The following is a 12,755-nucleotide window of genomic DNA, read 5'->3' on the forward strand; positions in this document are numbered from 1 at the left end:
ATAGAATAATATGAATAAATAAATATCAGTTCGCTGCACGTTAACAGATAATATAGTGTGATAATAATTCACGGAATCTCCGGGTTTTCACGTGTCGTAATTATAACAATCACGCGGAGGAAATACGAAAATTTAATTCCGACATGGAATTATTCTGTGGCTTATATTTTTCACCTCGGAACTCGTTCAAGTTCACCCTTTCTGACGTATTTCTAAGACTATTTGAAATTATTTCGAGATTTTCACGCGATTTTCTGTAATTCGCGTATCAGCGAAACGCCAAATCCCCTTTTGTTCCTTCGAACAATCTTTTTCATCGCTTTAATCGTACGCGATGTATCGTGCAACACTGCCATTCAACTTTTAGCATTCCACGATTACGACTGTAAACGCATAAAGATTCGTCTGTGCGATTGCGGGATATGTAATCAGCTGTTACTTTAATACGCTGATTCAAAAGTTTCGCAAAAAAAAAAAAAATTCACTCAGTCTTAAGACCAACTTTTTCACAGAAACTAAATAAAGTAAACGAAAGATGTGTTCGGTGTAAAAAAACTGTTCAATATTTTCGAAATATTGTAAAATGATATTCATTTTTCGTTAATATAGGGGTAGTTTTTCACCGCCTCGGGTAAATTAACTATTCTACGAAAGCAAGCGGTGGATTATCAGCTTACATATGATTATATACGTCAGTTTAGTGCGACGAATAATTATAATGACCCGACGTGACGTCAGCATTCGCATCACAGCCGTGACGTTAAACGCATTGATTGCGGAGAAGGTCGAGCGGTTTGCGGCGCATCAGAACATTTAAATAATTCCGCGCTTGATCCTATGAGTCACACATTATTGCGCCGAGGCAACTTTTATAACAAGATAGTATTCTTTGGTTTTTGGGATCGCTCGTTACACTTGGAGAAATTTTTAGTTGCGGTTACCGCTCGGTCCTTAACTATTTTCATATTTTACCATGATCGAAAAAAATAGTTCTAGGTAGAAAATGAAAATTCACTGATTGGGTTTGCCATACTAAATTTTCAAAATCTGATTTCACATTCGTAATCAGCGACCCCGAAAATTCCTGGACAGTTTTTTCTTCGGAGTCGATCGAATTTGAAATTATCGTCGGCTTTATCGGATCCGCCATCTCGAATTTTTCAAATCCAATTTCACATTCGTAATCCGCGATCCCAAATACTTATAATTTATGTAAAACGTGTTCACGCGTAGAGTGATAACTTTCTCGGAAACGAATGATTCCTTCGATTATCACGATCTTCATCAGTCAATTCGTTTCTAACAATAATAATTCACATTATATCGCAGTAATTACCCTCGAGTATTGAAAAACTATTGGTACGCTGTCAGAACTAGGGAAAAACCCGCAAGGAAATGTGTTGAAAAGTCTCCGAATATACGGAAAATGAATGTAAAATAGATGCTAAGAATATTTATCAGCGCGACTGAAAGGGTTAAATTTGCGGATTTCGGGTTTTTTCATTTGCGTTCGTACAATATCAAGTCCCTGACATTTTTGTCCCAGTGACGAAATAGGGCCGTACACGCGTTGTTTCGCCCAGCGGTCGATGGTATCGATTTCCCGTTCTGGGCACCGCCGACGAGCTTCCACCTGTGTTTTACCTTCGCTCGTGTTTAGCTTTAATGCGACATGCGACAAAACCGGAATGATAATTCACCGTACTGAATTATTACACCCAACCTCCCAACTTGTACCATTTAATTTTTTCACCCTCGCCGCGTGATCGTTGAATCGGAATTTTAGGGTGGGTGTCGAAAAGCGAAATGACCGGACTAGGGTTTGGTTTAAAAAAGCGAATCAAATCAAAAGTGGCAAAAATTCAGATTGTTGGATATTAAATTATGAAAACACCGCGGAGCGTATACAAGTGAAAATATGGAAGTAAGGTACGAAGGGTTGAAGAAAACCGAAATGATAATTGATAAATAATACATGAAGCCAAATTCTAACTTTATTCGATATTTTAGTATTTTATTATACTTTCATCTTTCAAATTTCAAATTTCTTTTGTACTCAGACAAACGTTCAGAAAAACAATATCAATAAGTTACATCAGTTTCAATAAATCTTGAAAAATGTCAGCTGATTTCTCGTCGTCAAATTCACGATCTGTAATTTCTCGATTTTACTTTTCAATTCAATTACGTGAACAAATTAAAACTCGGAATCGGTCAGAGATGGGCTGCTCTTTTTTCAAAAAGAAAACCGCAAACTTGGTTAAAAAAATTTACGTCGTACTTAATTGAATGAGGAAATTCTAATTTAATCACATTTTCTTGTTCTTTTTCAGTGCCTTTCAATTAACGAAGTTCTGATAAATTGCGGTTCCTGAAAAAAAAAAAAAAAAAAAAAAAACAGAACAGCGGAGACCCAACTTTTTTTCTCAATACCGTTTAAAAATGACGAAAAACATTGTTCACGATTGATTATCTCATTCGTATAGCACAAATGTTCAATAACGGAAGGTGTAATATATTGTCAAACCAAACTGAAAGATAAAACTTGAAAACGCTTTGTAGATACGTCAATTAACGCTTGCGATATTAAATAACAAGGGAGGGTAATTGCAGTGCGGATAAGAGAGGATTTTTCTTCCTGGATTATGACGGATTCCGAAATTTTACGGTTTAATCTATGGGATTTTATAACGGTTATAAATCCCGAGAGCCGCTATCTTTATGGATATACGCGAGAAATTGAGGTATAAAAAATCGGGCTTTAAAAAATCGGCGAATAAAGAACGAATTCATATTACAAACGAAACGGTCGGAACACGTCGATCCGACGTTTCCTCAAAACATCGCGTTTCACTTCGCCTTCGTATTAATCGTCACGAGAAATGATTTTTCCTTCAATCACTTCCCCGTTTATCCTCTAATTCTTCCCGCCGTTTCCCTGTGGATTTAATAAATGTTGTACAAGGATCTTCCTGCCGGAAATGCGATATCCCTGCACCTTCGTTTTTCTCAAAATTTCCGCAAGTCGAGCTTCCGCCGTTAATACGTACGCAGTTTGTCCGATTTCAGTAGTTCCGGATAAAGACCTCGAGCGGTTTAATAAAACATGATTCGAATCGGGGAAAAGCTCACCCTCCAATTTGCGGGGGCGGGGTTCTCTTCCCTGTACCAGCTGGCATCTCTCGAGGCCAATTAATTGTATTGATTCAGCTCTGACCCGCCGGACAGGCGGGCTGGCCGCCATCCTTGCACGATTTCACCTTTCGTTACTGCAACAGCACCGGAATTCCGACTCGAGTGGTTTCACCGCGTGGTCCAGGGCTCGTCGGAAATACGCGAAGGAAAGAATAATGGGGCGGGATTGAAGTTCCACGTTTTAAAACTTCCAAAGGCGACTAATTCCGAATTAATTGGCGGTGAAACTTGAAGCAAAGAAATCAAACTTTTAGAAATTTCTAGTTCCGGTTACCGCGTAGTTCTTAACTATTTTCATTTTGTTTTTCTTTTTTTTTTGTTTTTCTATTTTGTAAATAAAAGAACGCAGAACGGAAATGAACTCCGTCGCTGTAGCCGTTAAGAATAGATTATCGTGTACTCGTTATTATTATTATTTTCTATTCCAGTCACTCTTGAAAAATTTTTTATTTTTTGTTTTTTTTATTCAACTATTACGACAATTCGATTTTGACACAGCAATAAATTGATGCCAGGGTTTTTGGCTGGATGAGAAAATTTGGCGAACTAAGCGCACGGATGATCAGAAAACGTAGTATCGATGACAATAATTGCAGTTACAGAAGATTTTCTTGAGATTCAAATAACATTCGACTAGTCGTTGTAACGATACGAATTTTGCTAAAATTCCGTGTATAACGTAGCAAAGAAAATTTCTCTCGCACGTAAGAAAGATAAAAACCGCGAGTATCCAGGATTACCTTTTTTCTTCCGCTTTGTTCCGCGAATCCCGGTAATTGGCGAACCCTTTTCGACTCGGCAGGTTCAGTAATTCGGGGGATTATAATGGAAGAATGGAACGTTTGTGCGGTCGGATATGCGCCCTGGACATGGAAGTTACTCGATTATTCGATTTCGGATAGGTTCGATTCGGTTCACGTGAGTGCGTGTGTGTATTTTGTATTTTCCCTGTATTTTTCCCCCGCCCCGAAGGCGTTCTATTTCTATTTCATCGATTTCTATCGCTGGGACAGACCAGCTGCGCTGGTTCCGGATTATATGGGGTGAGTTTCCTTGAATCAGGGCTTTTCACATCACGCTTTTCTCTATCTTCGCCTGACGTTTCTTTGGCGAAGCAACGGAATGAGAATATAAATCGCAGGTCTTTCGGTTGATCGTCATTGGGGTGAAGTTTGTCCCCGATTTGGGGAGAAGGCGGTTGGTTTATACGTGAATAATTTCTCATGCTTCCGTTCTATTCCACGTATGAGATATTGGTTTTTATTAAGTTCTACGGCGTTGATTTTTAATGGAGAATACAGAGAAGGCGGGATGAATCATGGTTTCAGTTTGTTCGTATTCTTCTGCAGTCTCGTTGAAAAATTGTTCTGTTTTGTTACGGTTTGGTAGATTTTTCAATTTTCTCCAATTCCCTAGACGACTGAGTTTGAACACCGAAAACTTAATACGCAAAGAGGGAATTTTCGTAATGACGTGAAAAAACTTTAAACTAAATAAAATCTGCGTTCGTCGTAATAAATGCTAACATATTTTTCGGTCGCGTCGAGTTTAATTCCAGCTTAGCCCAGCTTACTTTTCCATCAGATTTTCGTTTCTTGATTATACAGTTTATTCAGAAATGCGCATAATAAAATGCGAGCGACTTTTAATACACCAATTTTTACTTACAGCTAGGAATTCATTTTTGCATTATTTCTATTACAATCGTAACGAAAAACAAAAGTTATCGATCAAAAGCATGAAATAAACCAGCGACAAAAATTCCGGGACATCAGCATCGATTATTTCCTCAATCAGTTTTACGCATTCAAAATTTGACACGCTGTAGAAACCCATTCGTGAAAATTATACATATTCGTGTATCGCTCGACAGATAAATATATACATGGGAAAGGTTTGAAATCGATCCAGGGTTACACGAAGCAATTGGTATAAAGAGATAGTGCAGCATTTAGATAGATGGATAGATAAATTACTCGACAACGATCATCCGAATGTGCCTGATGTCGAATCATTCAACCATTGACCCAAAACTCCGTTATTTAAATATTTTGATTCATCGAAGTGCCGAAGCTGAAGAAAATAAGAAAAACTCTATCGAATCGAGGTGATTTTCGAGGTTCGAATTATGCATGGTAATAATTATTACAGCAACAAAGGTAAAAATTAGTCAATTATCAGTAGGCAATAAATTTTCCTTCTTCTTCTTGTTATTGTTATTATTAACGATAATAATAATGACCGATTTGCCGCGTCGTTGTGAGAAGTTTCTTGTGAGCATTGAAAAACCGTGAAAAAAAAGTTGATCTTCATTCTATTTTAATTTTTCCACAGTATTCTCTCTCGTTTTTAAGGCAATTTATAATTTACATATCGTTCGCGGTTAAAATTCGCAACTCGGGAATTGCCAATCTAACTTGCCTCATTTCTGTATTTCAAATTGGAAGAAAGCACCTTTACGCTAGAACAACTTATAGGGTTTTCTGAAATATTACGCACACACAGGCTCGTATATTTAAATAATTTCACGTCGCCTGTTCGCACGCAGATATTATATAATGCCAATTATCCAAGGGCACGCGCTAAAGTTCGTAATTTCAAAGATAAACTTACGACGTATCGTTCCATCAAAATATGCCGAAAACTAATTTATACGTTGTAGATGTTTGAAGATGTAATGCGGTTTTACGCTCAATTACCAACGGCCAATATCCAATTTGCATAATGCTATAGTTTTACAACAATCAACGTAATTATCTCAGGCTGTCAATATCTTTTCTAATTATCATTTTCCATACGTCGGAAAGGAATCCACACTTTCGGATAATTATGTCATGTGTTGCGAGGCGAATAACCCGGAAAGTACACGGAAAGAAAACTATCGTCAATTTTACATCTCCTGCACTGAGGGACATTTTTAGTTCCGGTTACCGCTCAGTCCTTAATTATTTTCATTCTTTACCACAATCGACAAAATATAGTTCTAGGTAGAAAATGAAGATTAGCTTTTTCCGACAAATTGACGTTAAAGCCTTGGGTAACTAAAAAAGTAGAGTGAATGGAACAATCTGATTTTCCGTTGCAATTACATAAAAGGATCGACGATAGCGTAAAATGTTTACGCGTACCTCGTTTTTCGTAGTTCCAACAATATTCAAACACTTTTTTAAACGATACCTGCTTCACTGAATTTTTATAGTTACTCTAACGAATGAAATTTTTCTCAGAGAATATATGGACAGCACTTTATGGGAATTAAATCTAAAAAGAACAGCTGTAACATGTTTAAAAAAGAAAAACGGATATTGGATAAATAAACCGTTGTTTTTACAAAAAGGAACAGCAACAAGATTCGATCCAATAATGTCACCCCCGGAAAATCATGTCCATCGCAATTCAGATGTTTTTTTTAAAAGATCGAGTATCCGGTTTCCGCCTCAGGAAAGATTGGAAGACCGGAGAAAAAATAACGCGAAAAGCGATCTGTAGTTCGTCGGGATAAACATTTTTTCGTCGAATATGTGTTTGCGCAATCCTTTGCCCATCTTTAAATGTTGCTATACCTGAATTATTCAGCTGGACTTTGGAGGCTTTGAAAACATTTCCCAGTTCAAGGTAAGAGAAAGTATTTTATGGTACATCAATTTTAGCCATCCGAAAATTCAAACTGCTTATCCAACCGCTTTTCAGCCGACAAATAAAAAAAAATAAAAAAAAAATGCAACGATTTTTCAATGATTTTCATGCACGAGACGGAGAACGATGCGTAAAAACAAAAAAAAAACGAAACTCACTTTGCTATCTGGAATCAAAAATTCGGACTACTTTCGATTATTTATCTGTAGACTTTGGCAGAAAATAAATCTATCTCATCTATAATATACAATATTCTGACAAGTATGATTATTCCTTCCGGTATTGCTCCAGACTTGTTTTATTTCCAGACCATAAACTTGACGACCATAATCCTGCTATCCCGGAGAGTTGATCATTCTCGACACAAGGACGAGGAAATATTCTAATTCTTATCGTGATCTACGAGTCGATTTTCATCGTCAAGATGTGGAATAGATGCAACTTTTACACACCCGAAGTACAAATCGAAGGTAACCTTACACGACGTAAATACGTGATGTCAAATTCCCTGTAATTTCGGTAAAAATTTGCAGTTATTTGCTTCAATTTTTTTTATTTTCTTTCTGCACCGTTAAGCATTGCTTAAAAAATATCGTAACCCCGAATGTATCGCAGGAATAAGCACGTGCTTTTTTCCGACAGAAAACCGCATAACTTTGTCAAACTGCTTCGCTCTTCTCTCTACGAATTAGAACATGCTGTCTAGGTGTGGCCGGATGGCGTTCACACTTTATATTCCCAGGGGTTTCATAAAGCCTCGACGTTGTTTCGCTTAACCGTGACGCAAACCGTCCCGTGTTCGCCGCATCCTTAAGCGAATTACAGATTGCATCCAGGCGTCCTTCCAAGACTTTAACCGAAACACGAGTGGGAAATAAAAAACCTCCGAATCACTGTGCGAAACGAAATCACCCGTACCTTGTCATTTACGAAAATTTTTAATCGTTCGTAATTTTTACTCCCGATTCCAAATTAATGAATAAAAATAAAAATCAAAAAAACAATCACTCACAGCCTGCATGAATATGCGTAGAGAACATAAAACGGGTCAATGATTCTATTGTCGATTATACGTCGTTCTCTCTACCTAAATAATTATTATCTAATGAAAATTCACCCAATTCGGTTTCAGGCTGAAATTTACGGGAGTATTTTATACCCCAACGACAAAACTCTGCATAATCAAATGAAAAGTCCATCTTGAGGTTGAATCCTCGACGAAAAGAAGATGGCAAGGTTTGTAAAGGAAAGAAAGGTAAGGGGGGGTGTAGGAATGTTTGGTTACTGCTTTCAGTTGTTCGGCTTTGATCAAACTTGGCGGGACTTTCCGCATTTCTTTTTCGATATTTACCTTATACCAAATACGACGCGAGGGTTCTGGAGCGTAAGGAGTACCGGATTTGTTACACTTTTGTTCAGGATTATGTTGGAAAACTTTTCGGGCGAACTATGGAAGTAAGAAGAGATATTCCGTTGAGAGAGAAAATTTATTTGTCAGGATACAAGGTTCTTAAAATGTGAAAAAACATTGTTTGGAGACGTGATTTTGTAAATGTAAAATCAGTCGATTTTTTTGTTTCATCATCAATTTTGAGTTAAATTCTTTCTTTTAAAGTAAACTGTATACATTTTCTTTTTTTTTTGATGATAAATTAATGAATCAGAGGCGTATGATTTGTATAAATAAAATCGTAACTATCAATTGTTTTCTAAAATCATTCGTTCATCCATTCATTCGTTTACAAGATTAAACGAATGAAACTGGATTAAAATCGGTGGAAAAAGCTGGAAAGAGAGGTAAAAATTGCAAGTACTGGATATTGTAATAGAAACCCACAATTTTCCGAGCAGGAATTCGCGTTTTTCGCAACTCGACGTCACCTTCAACCTACATTTCCACAAACGATGGTCACTAAACTGAATAAAAATCGACGCATCGAATAGAAAATTAATCGATCAATCGATTGTTTGGTAATTTTTTAAAACGGTGCGTATGAAACCAAAATTTGGTAAATTTCAGTACGCAGTCTTGATAATTTATAGTTTCATTAAAAAAAAAAGCTTTCACTTGTTATACCAAACAGGTACTGAGTAAGTTTGAGACAACGATGATGATTGATACCTACTCTGGTCACATAAATTGATATCGTATTGCGTCTAACATGGGAGTAAAAACGTAAAAAGCCGATTGCGAGGAAAATTAATCGAGTTTGAAAAATAATCGGGATTAACGGGAAACAAAATAACAAATTGATTATTTTTGGTCATTCATTCTAATTCACACGTTCTGTCGGCCGGATAACGAGAGGAAAATAAATAATCAATGAGGATCAAGCCACCTCCCCGTCCTTCGGAATATCTTTCAGCTATCAGAGTCGACGTCCCGAGGGAATAAAAAGCTCGGCATTCGATTTCGGCAGGGGTAGGTAATTCCGTCTGACCGTCGCTTGACCGCGTCCACATTGGATCCGTTTAGACTTTCGGAGGTAAAAGCGTTGCCCGAAGGGAAGGAATACCTACGAGCATCCACTCGCTCTTTCGCAATCGTTAGAACAGAGCAAACGAATTGTCTCTGTTTCTATTTCGGTCATCTCTGCAGACGGACTGCAGCGGTCATTCGTATCTTGTCAATCCTCGTTTACCGAGCAAGTAAACATCCAGCACGGAGATCGACGAGCGCATATCCGACACAATGCTCGACGACGACGGTTTGCCCGTCCTATTTTTGACGACACGTTGAGACTGAGTTCACCTCTCCTGCATACCGGATCGGTCAGAAGACTATTCTTCACAAGTCAAACGTAAAAATAGGCGATTTTTCCCTACGTTTGAAGATTAACGAAACCCACTATATCTCGCGAACGAGTCCTTGTTCGGAAATTGCGAACAATTTCTACACCAGTGGGGAAAAACTGTTTTTCCACACTGGTGAGAAAATATTTCGCAACGCTCTACCAATTTTTTACAATGACCATCCTCTAGACGGCGGTGCACTTCTTTTCTGTAGAGATATCTGGTTCTCTTAGGCAACCTATCAATTTCAGATTTCCTGTTTAACCACAAAAAAAAAAAAAAAAAACAAAAAGAAATATGGATATAAATTGAATTCTTACAAACACGAATTTTAGACAGTCTGAAAATTGCAAGATAGTTATTTTTTCCAAACTGCGTTTGCGTTACGTTAACTTCCCGATTTTAATTTTCATTCTTCTTCACTCTCAGATGAACCGACCAGCTTGCTTGCTGAAAAAATCGCCTTTCACCCCACTCGGCGGTTTTTCTTTTGTCTGCCCGCATGATCGACGGTAATTATAGATAATAAAAGAGGCGTGTATTTTTGCAAGCTTCTTTTTTCGCAACCCAATTTATACGAAGCTGGGATTAAGCTTCGATCCGGGATTTATCGTACAATATCAGACTTTCATCGGAACCGTAGCATCGTAATAAAAGTTTGTTCAACCAGAGAGTTTATCGAGCTGACACAGATATGTCGGAAAATTGTAGAGCTTTGTCAATGCTCCGGAGATTTCGAGTGAAAGCCTCCCCGTCGACGCGCGGAAATACATGAGGCATGTATTCGTACGGTTGTGCATCTCTGCACGTGAAAATTGCATGGAAACGGGTACATTTTATGTTACGAAAATATTAGCGAGAACACGAATCGATTCTTCGTCCCTGTGTATTTTTCTAGCTTTTTCACCGAAAAAATCCTCGGATCTTCTTTTCTCTTCGTGAAAATAATTCGCTGATTACGAGTGGTCGTAAAATTTATTTTCCAGTTAAACGCATGTATGTTCCGTATATCTGCAGGAGATCGGGATTGAATTGGAGAAAAAATTCCAGGAGGATTCGCCGGCTTATGCCCGTTCTTTTATCGCCAGGATTTACTGCCAGGGTCGCAGATTTTCCGCGATAGGCCAAACAGCGTTATATGTATATGCAAAATTTTAACGACGCCCCCTCACCTTTTCATCCGACGATGTTTACTTTGATCGTAACTTGATTCCAACTTAATGCATACCGCTGGCAAGTTTTGCCACGAGCACGGAGATGCAAGAGGCGGTATTTGCTAGGGTACAAATTGTATTACGTACATGCGAAATTATTCCCGTCTCGTCGATCGAGGATGAAATTATATGCTTGGCGAAAAGGTCCGGTGTCCGTAGAAATTAGGGGTCTTATTCGAGGCGCAAGTACGAACGTCGCTAAAAATCGATTCGATGCAATCGTCCTTCCTTTCGTAATGAGCTCGAATCTAAAATTACTGTCACCGAAAGATCGGAGATTAAACTCGTTTCTTTTAAAGACGTTTCTTTCATTATTGATCGTCTAATCTTTGAGATACCTGTAATCTTTCCGTACGTACGGTTTTTCAACTTTCCTCTTTCTATTTTTTCGTATTTCCGTAGTATTTTGTAGAACAGAGCAGCTTGCGATGGATAATTTTCGAAAAACCACAACAACTCGTCTCTTTTTTCAACATGCATATGTATAATTAATATTTCCCCGACCCGCTGCATATTGCTGTCTAGTCAATAAAACGACCTTGCTTAGTGTACTAAACGAGCTTAATAACGCAAACTAAAGTCTCGTGGGACTCGTAATGGGATTAATATTGCTCTTTGTACAACGTGTGTAACTTTTATTCTCTTTTTGTTGCTGCTGGTTTTAGCTTCAAATTATACCGAATTATTTATTAATGCGTACACGTATTAGGTCGGCGTAAGTTAAAAGAAAGGAGCCACTTTGGGCAGCTTACAAATCACCCGGCTGCTTGTTATACGCTGCAGAAAAATTCTATTGCAAAATTCCTTACTTATTCATACGCTTGTCAGGATCATGGTATTACAAACCGTGCCTTTTTTTTTTTTTGATTTGAAACAAACAGAATTAAACTTACGTCCCCAGTTAACAAAACGACGAAAGAAAAGAAAAGGAGTCACCGTCTTTGCGATTTTCATTCGGTTTGCATAATATAAATTTATGGTATAAATTTGTCTCAGATTGCCAAAAAATTAGGAACGAATCTCACGTAAAACGGTGAATAATAACGTAATTGACTTTAACGTTACGATATTCAAATTCTGGAATTTTATATGTGACGAATAATTGACGAGCAGTAATTTTTTTCTCACCAAATCGAGACAATTTTTCTTTTACAATGAAAATATTGTAATCAAAGAGCAAGTAATTAAACGGAAATATAATTCACCCTTTACACAGCGACGGATACTTTCAATTAATCTCTCCCACCTCAAAATCGAGCAATTAAGAAGCCCCGAAAGATGAAGGAGGATCTTCCTTACCTTAAACTACCTTCTTGTCGCCGGTTCCGTTGCTAGTCACATTGAGTAGTCGATGAAAAGTATTCGAAGTCCGATGAAAGTGCAATAGAATTAAGATAATCACTTTTCCACTTGCACAGGGGCGGATTATGTCTGTTCAAAAAAAAGTCCGTATCACTGTATTTAAAAACGTGTAATCAATAAACTTGGCTTAAATTTACCAACGAAAAAAATCATTCTGCATAGAAATCCACCACAAACGTTACAACGATATACAACTGAGAGTGGAATCACTCGATCGATTCCAGTTTTTTTTTTTACCTTAGTTTGCATACATATATATATATATCTATGTATATATATATATAATGTATATGTATCCGTTGGTGCAAAGTTAATTTTTACCGTTTTTTTGTTTTTATTTATTTATTTATGTTTTTTTTTTTGTTTGGCTTTTATTTTTTACGGTGTTTGAAATGACGTATAAACAATTCACTAAAACTTGGGAGAAATTACTTGATTTTCATTTTTAGCAAGCTTTTATTTCGCGACCGAAGCACTAGCGGGAAAAAATGAATTTCACATCGAGCGACAAGTAAATGATGAAACAGCGACGTTGACTTCTTCTCTGGCCGAACC

General features: G+C 37.5%; 1 protein-coding gene across 4 annotated transcripts in view; it reads right to left on the reverse strand.

Annotated features, from left to right (window-relative positions):
• Window positions 1-12,452, reverse strand: part of LOC124304579 (uncharacterized) — a 46,238-nt gene extending 33,786 nt beyond the window's left edge. For 3 of the 4 annotated variants that reach the window (XM_046762987.1, XM_046762985.1, XM_046762982.1), the window contains exon 1: window positions 12,138-12,452. The gene's annotated coding sequence lies outside the window, so the exon portion shown is untranslated. The remainder of the gene's footprint in view (window positions 1-12,137) is intronic. The other variant, XM_046762986.1, reaches the window with a different exon arrangement.
• Between the last annotated feature and the right edge of the window lie 303 nt (window positions 12,453-12,755).

This window comes from Neodiprion virginianus, chromosome 5, assembly GCF_021901495.1.
Source record: "Neodiprion virginianus isolate iyNeoVirg1 chromosome 5, iyNeoVirg1.1, whole genome shotgun sequence".
Taxonomy (NCBI): domain Eukaryota; kingdom Metazoa; phylum Arthropoda; class Insecta; order Hymenoptera; family Diprionidae; genus Neodiprion; species Neodiprion virginianus.